The sequence below is a fragment of the Hyperolius riggenbachi genome, chromosome 5 (genome assembly GCF_040937935.1).
Source record: "Hyperolius riggenbachi isolate aHypRig1 chromosome 5, aHypRig1.pri, whole genome shotgun sequence".
Lineage (NCBI taxonomy): Eukaryota > Metazoa > Chordata > Amphibia > Anura > Hyperoliidae > Hyperolius > Hyperolius riggenbachi.
Window position 1 is genome coordinate 285,240,632 of NC_090650.1, and position 22,258 is coordinate 285,262,889.

Genomic DNA, 22,258 nt, shown 5'->3' on the forward strand with positions numbered 1-22,258 from the left:
GCACAATAAGGGAAAGAGGCGCCCTGATTTGAATAAAAGCTTTTAAAACCAGTTTAAAAACGAAGAAGCAGGTCTGAGCCCGCTTCCTCAGGCCAATACAGTGCCAAATGACAGAAATCATGTAGCATAGAGAGGCTCCCTATGCTACATGATTTCTGTCATTTGGCACTGTATTGGCCTGAGGAAGCGGGCTCAGACCCGCGAAACGCGTTGCCTGTGCTCAAATAAAAATATTTTGTAAGTTTACAGAGATTTCGTCATTGAGGTAAGATACCTCATTTTTCTTTTTCGTTTTTAAACTGGTTTTAAAAGCTTTTATTCAAATCAGGGTGCCTCTTTCCCTTATTGTACAATGGCACAGTACTCTTCTTCTCCTTATGGTAGGCCTTCTGTTTGCACACTAAGGGTCTGGTATCTCCAGTTGTCTAAAGGTAAATTGGCACAAATTAGCATATGATCTGTCATAGATGTTGATATTATACAGTACTTTGAATAGGCGTGAGCTGTAAGCAGGGATCGTACATTGACAAGTAACTAATGTACACACTACATTATTGACAGTCTCTTACTGTGAAAGGTCACTTGTCTTGCAAGTGATGAATATCATGTACATGGTGTTCATCACCAAACACATTTGCAGATACACCATGGAGGTTTAGAATGGAGGTCTCCCTACATTGTGGCTCCGGTATCTACTAGTTCATTGCTCATCAGTTGTCCACATTTCTTAATGATCCTGTTATTTTGTGAGGCTATCAGACAGCTGTTGTTTTTATTGTCTGGCCATTATCGTGATTTGATCAAGTCGTTATTTTCTTGTTTTTAGCACCAATGTCAGGCCCCCTTTTTACATTGCCTGCCTTTATTGGCTTGCCATGCACACTCCAATATGAGAGTCTAATTCATGAAATTATAAACAGATATGTTCTTGTTCATGCATGGTGGGATGTATTTTATCAGAGCCTTTTTTCATCCTTTTACTTTATTATGGATTACATTAGCACTGCCTCTAACGAAGCAGGCACCAATTTGGATATGTGCATGTAGACAGAATACATGGTAACTAGCCACGCTACAAATGTTGCTCAGAACTATATTGAATACTTTGACAGCTCCCTAACCTATTGCAACACATTTCACCTGTAATAAAAGAGCTACATATATTTACCAATCAATTATCAGTCTGGGCATGTGATCAGAATTCTTAATTCAAAATATGCCATCTAGAAGGAGGCAGGGAATAGCAGAGGGATGCTAAGTTTATTTGGCCCTAAGCAGCAAAAAATGTGTGCCCCAAGCCCCCCACCCACCTTCCTTGTCAGAAGCCCCTTCATCTATTATAATTAGCCAAAGTGCCCTCCCAATAGTTAGCCCTCTAGTATAAGGAGGTAGTCAAAGGTGCACCTCCCCCCAGTATAAGTAGCCACCCGTAGTATAGGTATCACAGGTGTCCCTCAGTATAGATAGCCACCCCCATATAGTCAGCCAAGTTGTCCCCCCAGTATAGATAGCCACCCCCGGTATAGGTAGACAAAGGTGCCACCCCCCCCCCCCCCATTATGGCATTGGTGTCAGTGGGCATATATAGTGTCCATCTGGTTCCCCATCCCCAACACTTACACACATGCAGATCGGCAGTGACCCAAAAAGAGGAAAGCAGTGCATAGTAACCATGCGGCACACTTCAAATGCAGGAAATGAGCAATGACCTCACTTCCCCATCAGAAGTGTATTTTGGTACATGGATGGTCACTGCACCACTCTCCCCTCTGTTCAGGTTGTCGCTGATCTGAGGTTTGTGTATGAGTGACTGGGAGGCAGGGATGGCTGTACAAGTCACAGACAGGGTAGCCTGTCAGCATGGGAGAGCCCTGCTGTGGGTGAGTCCCCCAGCGGCTGCTTGGTTCGCCTGGGCCTAGCTGTACCCCTGGCCAATAGGCAGGTTCAGTATCTACTTAACCATTTTAGCCTTTTGGATGTTGCTGTCACATCCAAAAGGCTACTGCCGCGTTCTCCCATGCCGCCGTCCTTAAGCCCGGTGGCCAATGAATTGGAATGCAGTTCCCATTCATTGATCTCAGTCCCCGTTAGAAAGACCGACAGCTTCTATGAGAAGCTGCGGTCTTTCTGAACAAAGAAAAAAAACGCGTCCTCCCTATACTTCCTGTAAACGAGAGTGCTTGCTCACAGGATGGAGTAAAAAAAAAAAAAAAATGACTGTGGCCATCTTGTGGCCAATTAGTAAAACTACATGTACATACATTTTTTTTTTACACAAACACAATAAATTACATTTAAAATTAACTGTTTACCTCCCACACCCAAAAAATACCTAAATACAATTTTTAACTAGCAAAAATAAATAAAAATTACAATAAAAACAAAACAAAACAAAACCCATAAATAGTTACCTAAGGGTCTGAACTTTTTTTAATATGCATGTCAAGAGGGTATATTACTAATATTTTTTTAAATCATAAGCTTGTAAATAGTGATGGACGCAAAACTTAAAAAATGCACCTTTATTTCCAAATAAAATATTGGTGATATAAATTGTGATAGGGACATAATTTAAATGGTGTAATAACCGGGACAAATGGGCAAATAAAATATGTGGGTTTTAATTATGGTAGCATGTATTATTTTAAAGCTATCGTAGGCAAAAACTGATTTTTTTTTTCAATTTTTTTCGTAATTTTCCTGTTAAAATGCATTTAGAAAAGAATAATTCTTAGCAAAATGTACCACCCAAAGAAAGCCTAATTGGCAGCGGAAGAAATAAGACATAGATCAATTAATTGTGATAATTGTGATAAAGTTATTGGCGAATGAATGGGAGGGAAAAATTGCTCAGATGCATAAGGTGAAAAACGACTGAGGGCTGAAGTGGTTAAGGATGGGAAATGCAATGGATTTTCAAACTGCAACATATTGTCAATTACAACAACGGTCTCTAAGTAGAATTGCTAAGCTCTTGGTCATGAGGAACCACCACTATCCTCTATTTAGCTCCCATCATGCTCTGCAATGTAGCAAAAGCTGATACCACTGAAAAGCACACTAGTTCTAATGTTGAGGCCAAGGGACTCAGCCTAGCTGCCCATTAGAGGGGTGTTCAGTCCAGTTATCTGATATTCACACGAGTGCACATTTACATGCACAGAGAGGCTCATGGCCTGGCTGCCTATTGGAGGGAGGTTCAATCCAGCTGTCTGATATTCACACCAGTGCACTTGTACATGCACAGAAAGGATCATGGCCTAGCTGCCCATTGAAGGGAGGTTCAGCCCAGTTGTCTGATATTCACATGAGCGCACATGTACATGCACAGAGAGTATCATAGCCTAGCAAGCCCATTGAAGGGAAGTTCAGTCCAGTTGTCTGATATTCACACGAGCGCACATGTACATGCACAGAGAGCGTCATAGCCCAGCTGCCCATTGAAGGGAAGTTTAGTCTAGTTGTCTGATATACACATAAGCGCACATGCACATGCACAGAGAGGATCATAGCCTGACTGCCCATTGGGGTGAAGTTTTGTCTGGTATACACACGAGCACACATGTACATGCACAGAGAGGACCATAGCCTAGCTGCTCAATGGAGGGAGGTTCTGACCAGTTGTCTAAAATTCACATGAGCACACATATACATGCACAGAGAAGATCATAGCCTAGCTGCCCATTGAAGGGAAGTTCAGTCTAGTTGTCTGATATTCACACAAGCACACATGTACCGTACATTGCACAGAGAAGGTCATAGCCTAGCATCCCATTGAAGGGAAGTTTAATCTAGTTGTCTGAAATTCACATGAGCACACATGTACATTGCACAAATAGGATCATAGTCTGGTTGCCCATTGGAGGGAAGTTCAGTCCAGTTCTTCCTCATTTCAGTCCAGTTGTCTGATATTCGCACAAGTGCACATGTATATGCACAGAGAGGAGCAGAGCTGCCCACTGGTGGGAAGTTCAGTCTAGTTGTCTGGTATTCACATGAGCACACATGTACATGCACACAGAGGATCATAACCCGGCTGCGCATTGGAGGTGTGAGGATCTGTGCCTGTGTCATCCTGCTGGTGGCAGCACTGAGGTGGACTTCCGCTGCCTACCAGCAGATGGCTCTCATATTGCTGGGAGCGGGGCAATTCCTCGGCTCACCAGCAGATGGAACTGTGGGAGATTCTGGCCAGTCACCTGAGCAATGTGCTGCTTATTTAAGGCCGGACTTCCTAGCAGCACATTGCTAGGTCATTCCGTTTGTCTGCTTGCTGCAGTTGTGACTCTGGCCATCCAGTCCTGTGCTCCTGAACTCTGCTCTGATATTCTGTATTCCTGGTATTTGATCCTTGCTAGTCTGACTATTCTCTGTCTTCTGCCCTTGTACCTTGTATTCTCTGGTTATTGATCTTGGCTTGTATGACTATTCTTCCGTGTGCTGATTCTGCTGAGACGTGTCTGTATATATTGTATATATTCTCATATTGTGTGTGTTGCTGTATAGATTTGTATAGATAGATAGTTAGATAGTCAGGGTTCTGGTATTTGTGGTGCACCACGCGTTGTTTGATTGTATATTGTATGTGTATGGTGATCTGCATTTGTTCACTTGCATTTTTGTAAATAAAACACATTTATTATTCTACTCTGTTGTGCAGACGTCAGTATTTCCATTGTGATCTTCTGGTTTTGTTTAAACCAAAACGATTGCCATGCAGAGATCGTGGATCTGCCAGTCAGGTTCCAGTCACGACCACGATCTGCATGGCCAATCGTTACAGAATGACCTAGCCTACCCATATATTGATCACAGAAATACTGCAGATTCATCTATCTGTACAAAGAGTTGGAGTTTTGATGATGTGTACTACTATGTCTTGCTGGCTGAGGATAACAAAAGTTATTCCTTCATGTATTTTGCAGCTTACTCCAGAAAGCAGCTTCAGCAGTTATTGGAGTTAGTGCAAAACTATGTAAATCAGAAAATTTTGTCTGCAGAAGAGGTGCAGGACTTGCTGCAGGTCCTTCAATGGTTGTTTAAAAGTAAATTATCCAAGGATAATTTTCTTGATCCTCCATTTAGTCCATCTGATATTACCGTTTTGATTTCTATTTTGGAAAATGACAGGGAATCTTTCTTTAAGTTCTACTCCAAGAAAGACAAAAATATTATGCAAGCTTGTGTCCAATCTCTTCAATCATTAATTGACTTAAGAGTATGCAAATTTGAAAAAACCTCCTTGTTAATGTCTGCCTGGGAAGAGATGTTGTTTTCCCAATGCAAACCTTGTTCTGTGACAGCAAAGAATAAAATACAAACTGGTTCTTTGTCTGTTACAATCCAGTCCAGTCTTGATTCTGCTTCTGAGGTAGTTCAGTCAAGTTCTATTAATAGACAAATAAATTCTCTGCCAGTTAGGAACCAATCTCGTTTAGAGCCTGTCTTTTGTGCAGCAGATATTAACTATCTATTTGATCATTTAAAGAAGGATAGGAAAAGTTTTGTAAACCACTATTCTAAAATGGAAAGTTCTTGTCTGCTAAAATATGTGCATGCTGTGAAAAGGATGAGTGGTTACAAATTGTGTCCGCAGAAAGCCGCCTCTGCCCTGATCCAAGTTTGGGAGGAAATCTTGTCATTTGATGCAGATGCATGCATGCATGTGATTGAGGAATCAAATGAGTGGAGAGATTGCAGCAATCGAGTCAGTTTTGATTTTACTGCAGAAGAGATCAATGCTTATTATGGCTATTTGAAGAATGATAGGGACCAGTTTATGTCATTCTATTCGCAACAAAATGAGGAGTTTATTAGGAATTGTATCTGTGGAGTAAGATCTCTGATGGTTAATGCCTTGTGTGAGAATGAATCTGCCTCTGCTTTGATTGCCATCTGGCAAGAAATTCTTTCCTCTAAATTTCAATCTCATCCTCTCTCTGATAACCCTTATGTCCAGAGTTCACAACCTGCATGTCAGTTATCTGTACAAACTCCATTGCAAACTGCAGTCAGAACCACACCTTGGTCCTGGCAAAAATCATTAGAAAACAAGTCATCATCCAAAAAGAAAAAATTCTTTCCTACCAACTCCATTCAGCATGTGCAGCCTCCAGCCGATTCCAGTCGTGTGCAGCCTCCAGCCGATTCCAGTCGTGTGCAGCCTCCATCCAAGTCGGTGCAGACTCCATGCAGGTCGGTGCAGACTCCTTGCAGCTCCATACAAACTTCATCCAGCTCCGTGCAGATTTCACCCCGATCCGTGCAGACTTCAACCATGTCCATGCAGACTTCAACCATGTCCATGCAGACCTCAACCATGTCCATGCAGACTTCAACCAAGTCCATGCAGACTCCAGGTGATTTGTGTCCTCAGCAATCTCCAGTCTGTCCTGAGCAGTCCTTCGCCTTTCTTTGTGGACTCTTTCATGGACTAGGTTTGCTGACAGTGGGTCAGCCTGCCAGGCCCGCAGAGTGTTGCATCCAGCCCGCAGAGTGTTGCATCCAGCCCGCAGAGTGTTGCATCCAGCCCGCAGAGTGTTGCATCCAGCCCGCAGAGTGTTGCATCCAGCCCGCGGAACTTTGCTCCTTGCCTGCGGAACTTTGCTCCTTGCCTGCGGAACTTTGCTCCTTGCCTGCGGAACTTTGCTCCTTGCCTGCGGAACTTTGCTCCTTGCCTGCGGAACTTTGCTCCTTGCCTGCGGAACTTTGCTCCTTGCCTGCGGAACTTTGCTCCTTGCCTGCGGAACTTTGCTCCTTGCCTGAGGAACTTTGCTCCTTGTGCTCCTTGCCTGCGGAACTTTGCTCCCAGTCCGCACAGGCTCAGTTCACACCGTTTCAGTGCCAGTCCGCACAAACTGTATCGGGATCTCAGCCAACGGTCCAGCCAAGCGCTCAGCCAACGGTCCAGCCAAGCGCTCAGCCAACGGTCCAGCCAAGCGCTCAGCCAACGGTCCAGCCAAGAGCTCAACCAAAGGTCCAGATCCATGAGGTTACACAGGCTGCTGTCCTGTCTGAAACTACTGAGCCTGCTGTCCTGTCTGAAGCATCCCAACCTGTTAACTTGCCTAAAGTTATCCCGCCTTCTGTTTTGCCTGAGGTTATGCAAGCTGCTGCCCAGCCTTCACAGACTTTTGTTGCTGCTGTTCCTGTAGGTGCCAAGTCTGTTGATGATCCTGCTCCTAATGGTGCTCAGACTGATGTTCCTGATGGTGCCCGGCCTGCTACTGTTCTTGCTTCTCCTGGTAGTGCCTGGTCTGCTGGACTACTTGAGGGCACCCAGTTTACCATCCAGCCTGTTGCTGCCCTGTCCGAGACAATCCAGCCTGTTGCTGCCCTGCCCGAGACTATTCAGTCTGTTGCTAATCTGCCTGCAGCACTACCTGAAGTTTTTCAGTTAACTGCTCAGATGTCACAGGACTCTGCTGTTGCTTCCAAGTCTGGCGACTCTGCTGTTGCTTCCAAGTCTGGCGACTCTGCTGTTGCTTCCAAGTCTGGCGACTCTGCTGTTGCTTCCAAGTCTGGCGACTCTGCTGTTGCTTCCAAGTCTGGCGACTCTGCTGTTGCTTCCAAGTCTGGCGACTCTGCTGTTGCTTCCAAGTCTGGCGACTCTGCTGTTGCTTCCAAGTCTGGCGACTCTGCTGTTGCTTCCAAGTCTGGCGACTCTGCTGTTGCTTCCAAGTCTGGCGACTCTGCTGTTGCTTCCAAGTCTGGCGACTTTGCGGTTGCTTCCAAGTCTGGCGACTTTGCGGTTGCTTCCAAGTCTGGTGACTTTGCTGCTGCTTCTGAGGGTATCCAGTCTGCTGCCGCTTCTGAGGGTATCCAGTCTGCTGCCGCTTCTGAGGGTATCCAGTCTGCTGCCGCTTCTGAGGGTATCCAGTCTGCTGCCGCTTCTGAGGGTATCCAGTCTGCTGCCGCTTCTGAGGGTATCCAGTCTGCTGCCGCTTCTGAGGGTATCCAGTCTGCTGCCGCTTCTGAGGGTATCCAGTCTGTGGTTCCAGGTGTTGCTTCCAAGTCTTCGGTTCCAGGTGTTGATCCAAGTCTTCGGTTCCAGGTGTTGCTTCCAAGTCTTCGGTTCCAGGTGTTGCTTCCAAGTCTTCGGTTCCAGTTGTTGCTTCCAAGTCTTCGGTTCCAGTTGTTGCTTCCAAGTCTTCGGTTCCAGTTGTTGCTTCCAAGTCTTCGGTTCCAGTTGTTGCTTCCAAGTCTTCGGTTCCAGTTGTTGCTTCCAAGTCTTCGGTTCCAGTTGTTGCTTCCAAGTCTTCGGTTCCAGTTGTTGCTTCCAAGTCTTCGGTTCCAGTTGTTGCTTCCAAGTCTTCGGTTCCAGTTGTTGCTTCCAAGTCTTCGGTTCCAGTTGTTGCTTCCAAGTCCACGGTTCCAGTTGTTGCTTCCAAGTCCACGGTTCCAGTTGTTGCTTCCAAGTACGGTGTTCCTGCGGATCTCAAGTCTGCTCTGGCTCTTCTTGATCCTGATGGGTTCCAAAAGTTTTTTTCGATTTCTCTCCCTCCCTGCCCACCCAGCCTCGATTTTTCTATTGGGACCCAGGTGGGGCTAACTCTGGAGATCGTATGGAGCGTTCGGAGCCCGCTCCTAAAGAGGGGGGTACTGTGAGGATCTGTGCCTGTGTCATCCTGCTGGTGGCAGCACTGAGGTGGACTTCCGCTGTCTACCAGCAGATGGCTCTCATATTGCTGGGAGCGGGGCAATTCCTCGGCTCACCAGCAGATGGAACTGTGGGAGATTCTGGCCAGTCACCTGAGCAATGTGCTGCTTATTTAAGGCCGGACTTCCTAGCAGCACATTGCTAGGTCATTCCGTTTGTCTGCTTGCTGCAGTTGTGACTCTGGCCATCCAGTCCTGTGCTCCTGAACTCTGCTCTGATATTCTGTATTCCTGGTATTTGATCCTTGCTAGTCTGACTATTCTCTGTCTTCTGCCCTTATACCTTGTATTCTCTGGTTATTGATCTTGGCTTGTATGACTATTCTTCCGTGTGCTGATTCTGCTGAGACGTGTCTGTATATATTGTATATATTCTCATATTGTGTGTGTTGCTGTATAGATTTGTATAGATAGATAGTTAGATAGTCAGGGTTCTGGTATTTGTGGTGCACCACGCGTTGTTTGATTGTATATTGTATGTGTATGGTGATCTGCATTTGTTCACTTGCATTTTTGTAAATAAAACACATTTATTATTCTACTCTGTTGTGCAGACGTCAGTATTTCCATTGTGATCTTCTGGTTTTGTTTAAACCAAAACGATTGCCATGCAGAGATCGTGGATCTGCCAGTCAGGTTCCAGTCACGACCACGATCTGCATGGCCAATCGTTACAGGAGGGAAGTTCAGTCCAGTTGTCTGGTATGCACATGAGCACACATGTACATGCACACAGAGGATCATAACCCGGCTGCCCATTGGAGGGAAGTTCAGTCCAGTTGTCTGGTATTCACATAGTCGCACATGTACATACACACAGAGGAGCATAGCCACCCAGTGGTGGGAAGTTCAGGCCAGTTGTCTGATATTCACATGAGCGCACAGGGGAACATCACTCAATCAGATTGTGATGTGTGCTCTTCTCAGATATTGTGAGAGGTATGGTGAGTGAGGACATGTCATCAGTACTTCTCCACACTGGTGAGAATGTTGCTGTTAAACAATGAAGGGAAATGAGATAGTTTAGCAGTAAAAAGACCTAATTTGCGTCACTGCTTCAACAGTGTTGGAATTGTGACTGTAAGGTGACATGATGCTGTCTAGTCCTGTAATAAAAAAAAACACCCAAACGAAAAAATAAAAGGTAGTTTAAAAAAAAAATATCTGTGAACTGAAATTAATAGGATATTTTTTCATAAAGTTGTTCACTATTTAATGTATATGTTATATTTCACATTTTAATATCACATATAACATTTTGCAGTAAGAGTGCAACATTTATAATTCATTTATCATCCATCCAAAATCTGACACAAATTAGACAGTACCTGTAGAGAGTCTATGCACTGCCACTTCCTCCCGATTTCCAGATCATTTAACCCTTTGCACACTCGCAGGCGCACACTTGCAGGCTTTGTTCGCATCTAAAATCGAAATAAATCGCTGACGGCCGCGTTTTGCGCATTTGAGAGTGATTTTTTTTTCCCCCTCCCGGCGCTTACCTGTTCGCTACGATTTTGTGTAAAGTGCTTTTCAAAGTGCTTCTGCAGAGTGATTTCTTTTTTCACTTCCTGACGGAAGTCAGGAAGTGAACTCTTTGACCCAGAAAATAATAAATACAATGTATTTATTCTTAACCACTTGAGGACCTAGGGCTTTTTACCCCTTAAGGACCGGCCACTTTTTTTCCATTCAGACCACTGCAGCTTTCACGGTTTATTGCTCGCTCATACAACCTACCACCTAAATGAATTTTGGCTCCTTTTCTTGTCACTAATAAAGCTTTCTTTTGGTGCTATTTGATTGCTCCTGCGATTTTTACTTTTTATTATATTCATTAAAAAAGACATGAATTTTGGCAAAAAAATGATTTTTTTTAACTTTCTGTGCTGACATTTTTCAAATGAAGTCAAATTTCTGTATACATGCAGCGCGAAAAATGTGGACAAACATGTTTTTGATAAAAAAAAAAACCCATTCAGCCTATATTTATTGGTTTGGGTAAAAGTTATAGCGTTTACAAACTATGGTGCAAAAAGTGAATTTTCCCATTTTCAAGCATCTATGACTTTTCTGACTGCCTGTCATGTTTCATGAGGGGCTAGAATTCCAGGATAGTATAAATACCCCCCAAATGACCCCATTTTGGAAAGAAGACATCCCAAAGTATTCACTGAGAGGCATAGTGAGTTCATAGAAGATATTATTTTTTTTCACAAGTAAGCGGAAAATGACACTTTGTGACCAAAAAAAAAAAAAAAAAAAGTTTCCATTTCTTCTAACTTGCGACAAAAAAAAATGAAATCTGCCACGGACTCACCATGCCCCTCTCTGAATACCTTGAAGGGTCTACTTTCCAAAATGGGGACATTTGTGGGGTGTGTTTACTGTCCTGACATTTTGGGGGGTGCTAAATTGGAAGCACCCCTGTAAAGCCTAAAGGTGCTCATTGGACTTTGAACCCCTTAGCGCAGTTAGGCTGCAAAAAAGTGCCACACATGTGGTATTGCCGTACTCAGGAGAAGTAGTATAATGTGTTTTGGGGTGTATTTTTACACATACCCATGCTGGGTGGGAGAAATATCTCTGTAAATGACAATTTGTTAATTTTTTTTACACACAATTGTCCATTTACAGAGATCTTTCTCCCACTCAGCATGGGTATGTGTAAAAATACACCCCAAAACACATTATACTACTTCTCCTGAGTACGGCGATACCACATGTGTGGCACTTTTTTGCACCCTAACTGCGCTAAAGGGCCCAAAGTCCAATGAGTACCTTTAGGATTTCACAGGTCATTTTGAGAAATTTCGTTTCAAGACTACTCCTCACGGTTTAGGGCCCCTAAAATGCCAGGGCAGTATAGGAACTCCACAAATGACCCCATTTTAGAAAGAAGACACCCCAAGGTATTCCGTTAGGAGTATGGTGAGTTCATAGAAGAATTTATTTTTTGTCACAAGTTAGCGGAAAATGACACTTTGTGAAAAAACACAATTAAAATCAATTTCCGCTATTGGTGTGGGTGGGTGATGAGATTGCCCACAAGGGGCAGGTTAGGGGCTGATTGATGGGTGGCAGTGACAGGGGGTGATTGATGGGTGATTGACAGGTGATTGACAGGTGATTGACAGGTGATCAGGGGGGATAGATGCATACAGTACACAGGGGGGGGGGGTCTGGGGGGGAGGGGTCTGGTCAGAATCTGAGGGGTGGGGGGGGTGATCAGGAGGGGGCAGTGGGCAGGGGGGGAGATAAAAAAAAATAGCGTTGACAGATAGTGACAGGGAGTGATTGATGGGTGATTAGGGGGGTGATTGGGTGCAAACAGGGGTCTGGGGGGTGGGCAGGGGGGGTCTGAGGGGTGCTGTGGGCGATCTGGGGCAGGGGGGGGGGGAAATCAGTGTGCTTGGGTGCAGACTAGGGTGGCTGCAGCCTGCCCTGGTGGTCCCTCGGACATTGGGACCACCAGGGCAGGAGGCGGCCAGTATAATACACTTTGTAAACATTACAAAGTGTATTATACACTTTGTATGCGGCGATCGCGGGGTTAACATCCCGCCGGCGCTTCCGTATAGCCGGCGGGATGTTGCGGCGGGCGAGCGGTGACAGGCGCCGGCGGAGGATCGCGTCACGGATGACGCGATCGCTCCGCCCATGCCCTTAGAAGGACCGCCGCCTCTGTGGGTGAGCCGGTCCTTCAGGGCTCCACTTTCCGGCCGCCTCTGTGCGTTAGGCGGTCGGGAAGTGGTTAAAATCGCAAATGCAATCGCCGCATAAAGCAATTTTGTGAGTGTTTTGCATTTTTCCTATACCTTCCATTGTAGCAAAATCACTCTAAAAATGGTACAGACAGCGATTTGCTGAGCGGGTCAGAAACAAACCGCTTAGATGTGAACACTCTCATAGGGAATCATTGCACAAGCGTTTTTAGGGTGATTTTGAAAATCGCCGGATCTTAAAAAAACGCAAAATGCCCTAGGTGTGAACAAGCCCCCACACAAATCAAATATCCTATACTTCTGCTATCCATAGTTACATAGTTATTTGGGTTGAAAAAAGACATACGTACATCAAGTTCAACCAGAGAACAAAGTACAACACCAGCCTGCTCCCTCATATATCCCTGTTGATCCAGAGGAAGGCGAAAAACCCTTACAAGGCATGGTCCAATTAGCCCCAAAAGGGAAAAAAATCCTTCTCGACTCCATATGGCAATCAGATAAAATCCCTGGATCAACATCACTGGGCATTACCTAGTAATTGTAGCCATGGATGTCCTTCAACGCAAGGAAAGCATCTAAGCCCCCTTTAAATGCAGGTATAGAATTTGCCATAACTACTTCCTGTGGCAACGCATTCCACATCTTAATCACTCTTACTGTAAAGAACCCTTTCCAAAATAAATGGCTAAAACGTTTTTCCTCCATGCGCAGATCATGTCCTCTAGTCCTTTGAGAAGGCCTAGGGACAAAAAGCTCATCCCTACAGCTAAGTTAAAAGCCTGGATCTGGTGTTACAAAGGAATACATTCTTTTGGGTAGTCAAATAGGCCATATAAAGGCTCCTCTGAGTTCGTATGTGTCCTAACTCTGGCCCTTTAACATGCATAGTGCAAGCATGCAAGCACACAGTGCATAAACCTCTCAAAAGATTAGGAGCACAGATCCTGATGTCCTCTCTTGGGACAGATATTGCATGAAACTAATCCCACAAGGGAGCTATAATATACATCTATGAGCACCATACACACACCAGCATGAGCTGTGTGAATGCTGATAATGGTTACAGGAAGTGAGTGAAAGCACTTGATATAACCCCTGGCCACAAGGATTATAATAACAACAACAAAAACACAGGATTCAGGCTCATAACCTCAAGCGAGGACACTTAAATAGGTGTCAAAGGGGGCATGGCCATTAAAATAACTAATCCACCCTTTACACACTCACATGCATACACTCTCATGCAAATTAAACATTCACCAACCACTGCTATCCCTACAGCTATGTTAAAAGCTGTGGTCTGGTATTACAAAAAAATACATTCTCTTGTTTGGTTACATATGCAGCTTAGAGCTTCCCCATTGCCAGTCAGAAAACTAACCAAGGATGGAAGTCTCCATTGAATTAAAAAGTAGAAGCTGTGCTGGCAGCTAATAGGTACCAGCTGTCAGGAAAACAGACAGCAGTTGTGTAAATGATTTAGCTGCCAGCTGAGTGTGTCGGGTAGTAGCTTTTGTTTGCTAGTATAGCTTCCAATTGTTGGGTCAGTGTTGATTTCTAATCTAGGAGAGTTTTCTACTCAGATCTTCCAAAAAGGCCAGAACTAGATTTTTTTATGTACTATATATTACACTAGAAATGAAAGTGCACCAGTAAATATGAAGCTGCCGTACTGGTATAAATTGTAAAACTAATGAAAAAAATAAACTCTGGATACTGCGATACACTGGATAGGTCTATGCTAGCCACAGAAGAGTTATGCAAATCTATCTATATGTGTCATTAAAGTATCTTTTATGCTGAATAAAACTCCATTCCAAAGCATGATCTAATCAGTATAAAGTCGTGTTTAATCCTTTGGTCTTGAATAAACATGAATAATCCGCTATGCTGTGGTTTATCTTGCTGCCAGCTCTGTGTGTGATCCTAGCAAAGGAGTTTTATCTCTTGGTCTTGGTTCTGCCTATTGGTAACTGGGCAGTAAATAATATAATTACTCCTTTGACTTTGGCAGACGCCGTCATCCACAGAGCAGACAAGATCAGCCAACCAGTTCAGAGCATGCCAGAATTCCACCAGAAGTGCCTGAATGAAAGCCTATGAAGTGTGTGGAATGCAGCCAGCTTCAGGAGCAGCTTAGGGCCAGTGGATGCTCCGTATGCGCCATGTAGGCTTCTGGGTTTGCATTGATTAGTTGAGTATAATACAGTTAGAGAATGATCTCTAAATATACTCAGTAAACTTGAAACCTTTTTTTCCCTTTCTATATCCTCCTTTCTTCTGCTGTTCTGTGTATTTCTCAGCTTCCTCCATCACTTTCTTCTGTGTGTACTTGTCTTGTTTATATACTTGCTTTCTTCTTCCTTACAGAGTAACTTTAGCGGAAAGTGGGGGAAAAAGATCAATATATTGCAATGTGAGAAATTAAAAAATTGAAGAGAGATCAAGAAATGAGTGATATTCACCAAGTAATTTGTTCATATTGTTTGATCCACAATCAGCCTGCATATCATCAAGTTTACTACTGGAAGACATGGAAAAAACAGACAGTACCAACTACCATTATCTATAACCACACCTCCTAACAATGTGATAGGGGAAAAGGTTTTTTTTATTATTATTATTATTATAGATATGTTTATGCACAAAGGGATATACTGGTTGCTTGGCAGTTGGAAACATCCTTTATTTCCCATAATGAAACACTGTTCACAGACAGGAAACTGTCAGCACCATGGTCTTGACATCACACTGTGGGAGGGGTTTCACCAAAATATTAGCCATACAGATCCCCCAGATGATCTATTCGAGAAAAGGTAAAGATTTCTCGTGGGAAAGGGGGTATCAGCTACTGATTGGGATGAAGTTCAATCTTAGGTTACAGTTCTAACCCATCCATTTTCACAGTATCTTACCATAATACTGATATAATACTGATGAGGAGCCTTGTCAATGACTTATTTCAGGTATTCCTATTGGCCCATTTGGTGGAAGAAAAACAAACAAGTCCCTGGTGGGAAATGAAAGGCCTGATTCACTAAAGCCATGATTCGCAGTGATGATCCAGCAAAACTGTCAATCTCTGATTTACAAAAAACGTTCCTGAGTGAGTCTGCTTTGGTGATTGCTCTGTCATGCACATACACAACGTGTAAGCCAGCCATTGCTGTGGTCTGATATGACCCAGGCAAACCCCTACGGTCTGTTGCTGCTTTATAACCAAACTAATACACCAAATTTTTGGACTATAAGATGATCCTCCGCAACTAAGTTTAGAGGGCAAAAATCAGAGGAAAAAAATATATACTAAACCTGGTGCATCCATGCCCTTGTGGATTATGGGGGGCATTATCCACAAGATGCCCCTTCCCCATGGATGCACCAGGTTTAGTATATATTTTTTCCCCCTGGTTTTTGTCCTCTAAGCCTAGTTGCGTCTTATGGCCAGGCGCATCTTGTACCTCTCGTGTCCTCCTCTATGCCCCAGGGTGTCCCCCTGTGTCCTCTGTTTGTTTCCCTGTGTCCTCCTCAGCATGGGCACAGTACAGGGAGTCCCCAACATTGCAGCGGGTTGGAGGTTTGTATTGGCAGGCGTTCACAAGCCAGGAACTGCCTGCATTTGGACTATAAGACACAGTGACTTTAAACCCACCCCCCCCCCCCCCCCCCCCCCCCCCCCACACACACACACACACATACACACACTTTTGGGAGAAAAAAGTGATTCTTATAGTCCACAAAATACAGTAACTAAAATCTCTGTAAACCTCGTTGCAGCCACTTAAAAATAAATTTCATTTTTGGGAAGGCGTTACCTGCACATTTTATGTGAACTTGCGTACTTTGATTTATGTGCACGTAAAACACGCAGTCATTCCACAGCGTATCAAACACATACTGCTAGATGCCCACCAGCCACTGACTTTTGCTGTTACTCAGTGGATTAGGCCAGGTGTTGAAAGTGAGAAACAAAGGCTCCTGTCCAAATAATTGCTCCTGCAGCAACATAGACATTTCTGGGTAGCCTCATGACAACAGTACTCCAAACAGAGTAAATACGCACTGTTGCCAAAGTTACAAAGAAGTGTGATTTGAGCTTACTGTATCGTCTGGAAATTCTTAGCTGGCTGCAGGTTGAAATGGAACAATAACTTTTGTTTAACATTTAACTGAAAAAAAGACCTGCCCAGCACCCATTTATATTAATAGTAGTTTTATAACTAAAGTGGAATTTTAGTAATCATAAATACATATTTTGCAGTCACAGTTTATGATATAAAACGATTCAAGCATATTATGTTATTTCTGGCAAACAATTATTAATGTCATTCTACCCTTCTACACAAACAAAACGATTAACATGTTAACGGTATACTGTACTTGCAAAAGGTATGTGAAGAACAAGGGCAGCGGCCTTCTGTCCCAATGCGCCCCCTCTCCCCCTCCCTAGGCACGGCCACAATATTTCTATCCATACATTCATAATAGACATCCTGAGCAGGCAGAGGTGGTGACATTTCAGATGCCGCTCCATCTAATTACTACGGGGTAGAAGCCAGTCCCCCTGCCTATCTTGGTCATCAGTTATCCTGGTACAGATTAGAGGGCCTAAATAGCAGCATTTAGTGTGGGGATGCAAATCATTTGAGTTGATGCAGCATTATGCACATTTTGCATGCAAATTTATGCAGCTTAAAAATAAACCAATCAAATCCTGCTGAGATAAAATGTGATTGGTCTATTTTCAAGCTGCATAAATTTGAATAACTCAAATTATTTTCATCTCATTGATCCCTATATGCCACTGCCTCACAGTAATCAGTAATTTATATTTGTTTTAGATAAACCTTTCACTCATTACAGTGTCAGCATGAACAATGTCTTCAGAAAGTATTCAGACCCCCTTCATTTTGTTTATGTATCAACCTGATGTGACCATCATTTAAAGCATCAGAACTTTCTCTCTGCTCTAAAAGATATGCAACAGCATAATACACTTTAAATAAAAACATTTCTTTGTTACAGCTGATACAAATCCTGCAATACATCTGCAGTTTGTCTACTTCCTGCTTTCATGGAAGCAGACATAGGGTTAACATCCTGTGTTTACAAATGAGGTCTCTGCCGTCACAGTTACCGGACACAGGTGAGAGATCAAATGATTACTTGTGATTAGTCACAGATGAGGGGGAATTAGACAGGCTACATTCTCTAAATGCATACAGGGTGCATTTCACTATGTTTTCCTTCTGTCCTGTGCAAGAGTTTAGGTCCAATTAGTACTTAGTTAAAGCACCATTGGCAGCTATTAAAACATGAAGTGTTTTGGGGTGTGATGCAACAAGCTTGGTACAACTGCAATGGCTGAATTTTTTGCCCATTTTCTTTACAAATCCTGTGAAGCTCAGTCAGGTGTTATGGGAGCCATCAGTGGTACTTGACATGACACTATATATAATAGGGAGTACTCAGTACATCCCATCTTTCATAAAGGGGAGATTCCAGTTGCTACAAAAAAGCCCAGTCACATTTTAATAAAAAAACAACAACAAGTAGTTGGAGGGCGGTTGAGACAATTCAGTGGAGGTTGTTTTGAATGTTGGGGCTGCTGATTACTTGAAGGTGCCCTGAATATGTATATCCATATAGGTGTGAATTTTCTTTATATCCAGACCATGCTATCATAAGCCATCCCTTCCTAGAAATGTTATGATCTACTTTGTGTGCTCAATGGTTGCTTTGCAGTGCATACCAGCTTATTTTGTTTTATGAAAAGCTGTGGTTTTTTTTGTTACCAGTGGGCATTCTCTTCTCAGTCACAGGTGGTAAATGCCGTGCAGTTTATGCTAAGCCTTTTAGGCACTGTTTGGTCTCTGTTTTGTTGCCTTATGCTGCCCTCTTCTGGAAATATTGTTAATCACAAGCTGGAAAATAGAGGTCAGAATTTATGAGACAGTAGAAGAGTAGAGATGGCTCGAACCTCCGATTTTCAGGTTCGCGAACCTCGAACGCGAACTTCCGCAAAAGTTTGTTTCGCGTGAACTTTCAGGAACTCCAATAGACTTCAATGGGGATGTGAACTTTGAAAACTAGAGACATTTATGCTGGCCAGAAAAGTGATGGAAAAGATGTTTCAAGGGGTCTAACATCTGAGTTTTTGCATGGCGGAGTTTTGCACGCCAAAAGTCCCGGGAAAAAATCTGGATTTGACGCAAAGCAGCGGTTTAAGGGTAGAAATCAGATTGCATGCTAAATTGAAGCCCTAAAGTGCTTCAAAACATCTTGCATGTGTATACATCAATCAGGGAGTGTAATTAGAGTTCTGCTTCACACTGACACACCAAACTCACTGTGTAATGCACCGCACACAGCTGTTTGTATAGTGATGGCGGTGCTGGACTGGTGCGCACCGTGGCGAGAGTGCAGACCATGGCGGTTTTCAAGCCCATATGGTCGCCGGGCTGAGGTAGCTCAATGACAGAACAACAGTGACTGTCCAGCCGATCGAATTTGGTCTGTCCACAATGAAGCAACGACCTTATTATCTTGGGTGTGCCCCCCCCTCCCCCCCTCCCCCCCCGAGACACTTATATAGCCATCGGTCATTGCTTCATTATGATGTGCAAGCCCCTTCACCGCGTTCAAGGTAACGATCACGAAGGGGAATTGACACATGTACATGCCTTTTGTTTTGTTGTTGCAGCTGCAGTGCAGCCAGAAAAATTAGGCAGGAATGTACACGCACCAGAAAAGTTATTATAGCGGCCGCTGCTAGCCTGGAGTCCTGGACCCTGTCGGTGGTGGCGGAGAAGGCAGTCAAGTGGCCTGCAGGCAGAGATGCTGTGTGGGGACCGACTTAGTCTTGGGGCAGGCAGTCACACGGCGTGCAGGCTGCTGTGTGTGGGGACTGACTTAGGCCCAGTGCACACCAAAACCGCTAGCAGATCCTCAAAACACTAGCGGTTTTTGGAACAGAGTTCAGAGCGATTCTAGGCATGTTTAGAGACGTTTTCTAAACATGCCTAGCGTTTTTGGGAGCGTTTTTGTGTTGCAGTTTACAAATATTGTTACAGTAAAAGCAGTTACTGAACAGCTTCTGTAACAAAAACGCCTAGAAAACCGTTCTGATGTAGCGTTTTCCAGAGCGGGTTTGCGTTTTTCCTACACTTTACGTTGAGGCAGAAACGCTTCTGCAAACCGCTAACGTGCAGCAGGTGGCACGTTTGCGGTTTGCTAAAAATCTCAACCCGCTGGTGTGCACCATCTCATTGAAATACATTAGCCAAGTGTTCTCACAGGCGGATGCGGTTGGCGGATCGCTGCTAAAACCGCTCGGTGTGCACTGGGCTTTAGTCTTCGGGCAGGCCTGAGCGTGCTTTGCAGACCAGGCATCTGTGGTCAGATGGACCCTTGAGCCAACCCTGTGTGCCAGAGATGCCACCACTTGCCTTTCAACATCACGGTACAGTTTAGGTATCGCCTTTTTTGAGAAATAACTGCGGCCTGATATCTTCCATTGCGGTGTGTGGCTTTGCTTTTGTGTGCTGCTTTTCCTCAGGTGGTCATCCCATTGCAGTTTGTGCTTTGTATTCATGTGCCTTTGTAAGGTAGTTGTCCCTGCGCGGGTCTTGGTCTTTCCACAGCTTAATCTTCAGTGGCAGAGAGTACAGATGGCATTGTTCTCATCTGAGGCAGACACACAAATAAATTTCCACACCGCTGAGCCCTGTGATGATGGCACTTTGGTGATGGTTGCCGACGGAGTGTTTAGTGGGGTGCCAGAATCAGAGCAGGAGGAGGAAGATATGTCACCCTTCCGTGCGGAAGCTGAGGAAGATGAGGTGTTTTGTGTTAAATTGTCAACTACGTCCCGTCAATATTGGGGGTTGATGGCACGTGCCTTCTTCTGAACACTGCACTTTGGTCGAAGGCCGCACAAAATCACAACAGCGCAACCTCGAACAGACCTGCCAGGTGGCCTGCCTCTGGCTCTGCCTCTTGTTTTGTCCATATTGGGGGGATGAAGTGAAAGGTATGCACTGACTTGGCTAATACAATGTACGGTTACACAGGTGCAGTGAACAGGTTTCAGTGACTGCTGGTACAAGTGCAGTGAACAAGGTGCAGTGATTGCTGGCAGGGCCGGACCGAGGCATAGGCTGGAGAGGCTCCAGCCTCGGGGCGCAGTGTAGAAGGGGGCGCACAATTCATTCAGCTGTCATTCCTAATTGTGTTTGAAGCAGAAAGAAATAAGAAAAGGGGATACATGGCAGTGACTGCAAGCCAGATAACTAGATATTAAGGTGTTGGGGAGGTTGTGGGCCCTGTGGCCCTCTTAGTGTAATAGCAATCAGTGGGTGACGGCTGGGGTGGGAGGGACGGAGGGGCGCACTTTGGTGTCTCAGCCTTGGGTGCTGGAGGACCTTGTCCCGCCTCTGATTGCTGGTACAACAATATGCGGTTACACAGATGCAGTTAACAGGTATGCATGGACTGGTATATAAAACAGCGTGCAGTCACACAGGTGCAGTGAACAGGTATGCAGTGACTGGTATTACAGATGTGCAGCTGTCACACACACACACAGGTATCGTGAACAGGTGCAGTGACTGGTGGTATATAACACTGCGCGCGCTCACGTAGGTAGGTAGGTAGGTCCACTGAACAACAACAGGTTGGTATGCAGTGATTACAAATTACAAATGTGCAGCTGTCTCACACACACACACAGGTACCGTGAACAGGTGCAGTGACACTGCGTGCGGTCACGTAGGTAGGTGGGTGCACTGAACAACAGGTAGGCATATGCAGTGATAGGTATTACAAATGTGCAGCTGTCACACACACACAGGTACCGTGAATAGGTACAGTGACTGGTGGTATTAAATATCACACTGCATGCGCTCACGTAGGTAGGTGGGTGCACTGAACAACAGGTAGGTATATGCAGTGATGGGTATTACAAATGTGCACCTGTCACACACACACACCCAGGTACCGTGAACAGGTGCAGTGACACTGCGTGCGGTCACGTAGGTAGGTGGGTGCACCGAACAACAGGTAGGTATATGCAGTGATGGGTATTACAAATGTGCAGCTGTCACACACACACACACACACACACACACAGGTACTGTGAAGAGGTGCAGTGACTGGTTGTATTAACCACCCTGGCATTATATTAAGATCGCCAGGGCGGCTGCGGGAGGGTTTTTTTTTAATAAAAAAAAAACTATTTCATGCAGCCAACTGAAATTTGGCTGCATGAAAGCCCACTAGAGGGCGCTCCGGATGCGTTCTTCTGATCGCCTCCGGCGGCCAGAAGTAACACGGAAGGCCGCAATGAGCGGCCTTCCGTGTTTCGCTTACCTCGTTGCCAAGGCGACGAGCAGAGTGACGTCATGGACGTCAGCCGACGTCCTGACGTCAGTCGCCTCCAATCCAGCCCTTAGCGCTGGCCGGAACTTTTTGTTCCGGCTGCGCAGGGCTCGGGCGGCTGGGGGGACCCTCTTTCGCCGCTGCTCGCGGCGGATCGCCGCAGAGCGGCAGCGATCAGGTAGCACACGCGGCTGGCAAAGTGCCGGCTGCGTGTGCTGCTTTTTATTTGAGCCAAATCGGCCCAGCAGGGCCTGAGCGGCAGCCTCCGGCGGTAATGGACGAGCTGAGCTTGTCCATACCGCCAGGATGGTTAAATATCACACTGTGTGCGCTCACATAGGTAAGTGGGTGCACTGAACAACAGGGAGGTATGCAGTGATGGGTATTACAAATGTGCACCTGTCACACACACACACAGGTACCATGAACAGGTGCAGTGACACTGCGTGCGGTAGTTAGGTGGGTGGGTGCACTGAACAACAGGTAGGTATATG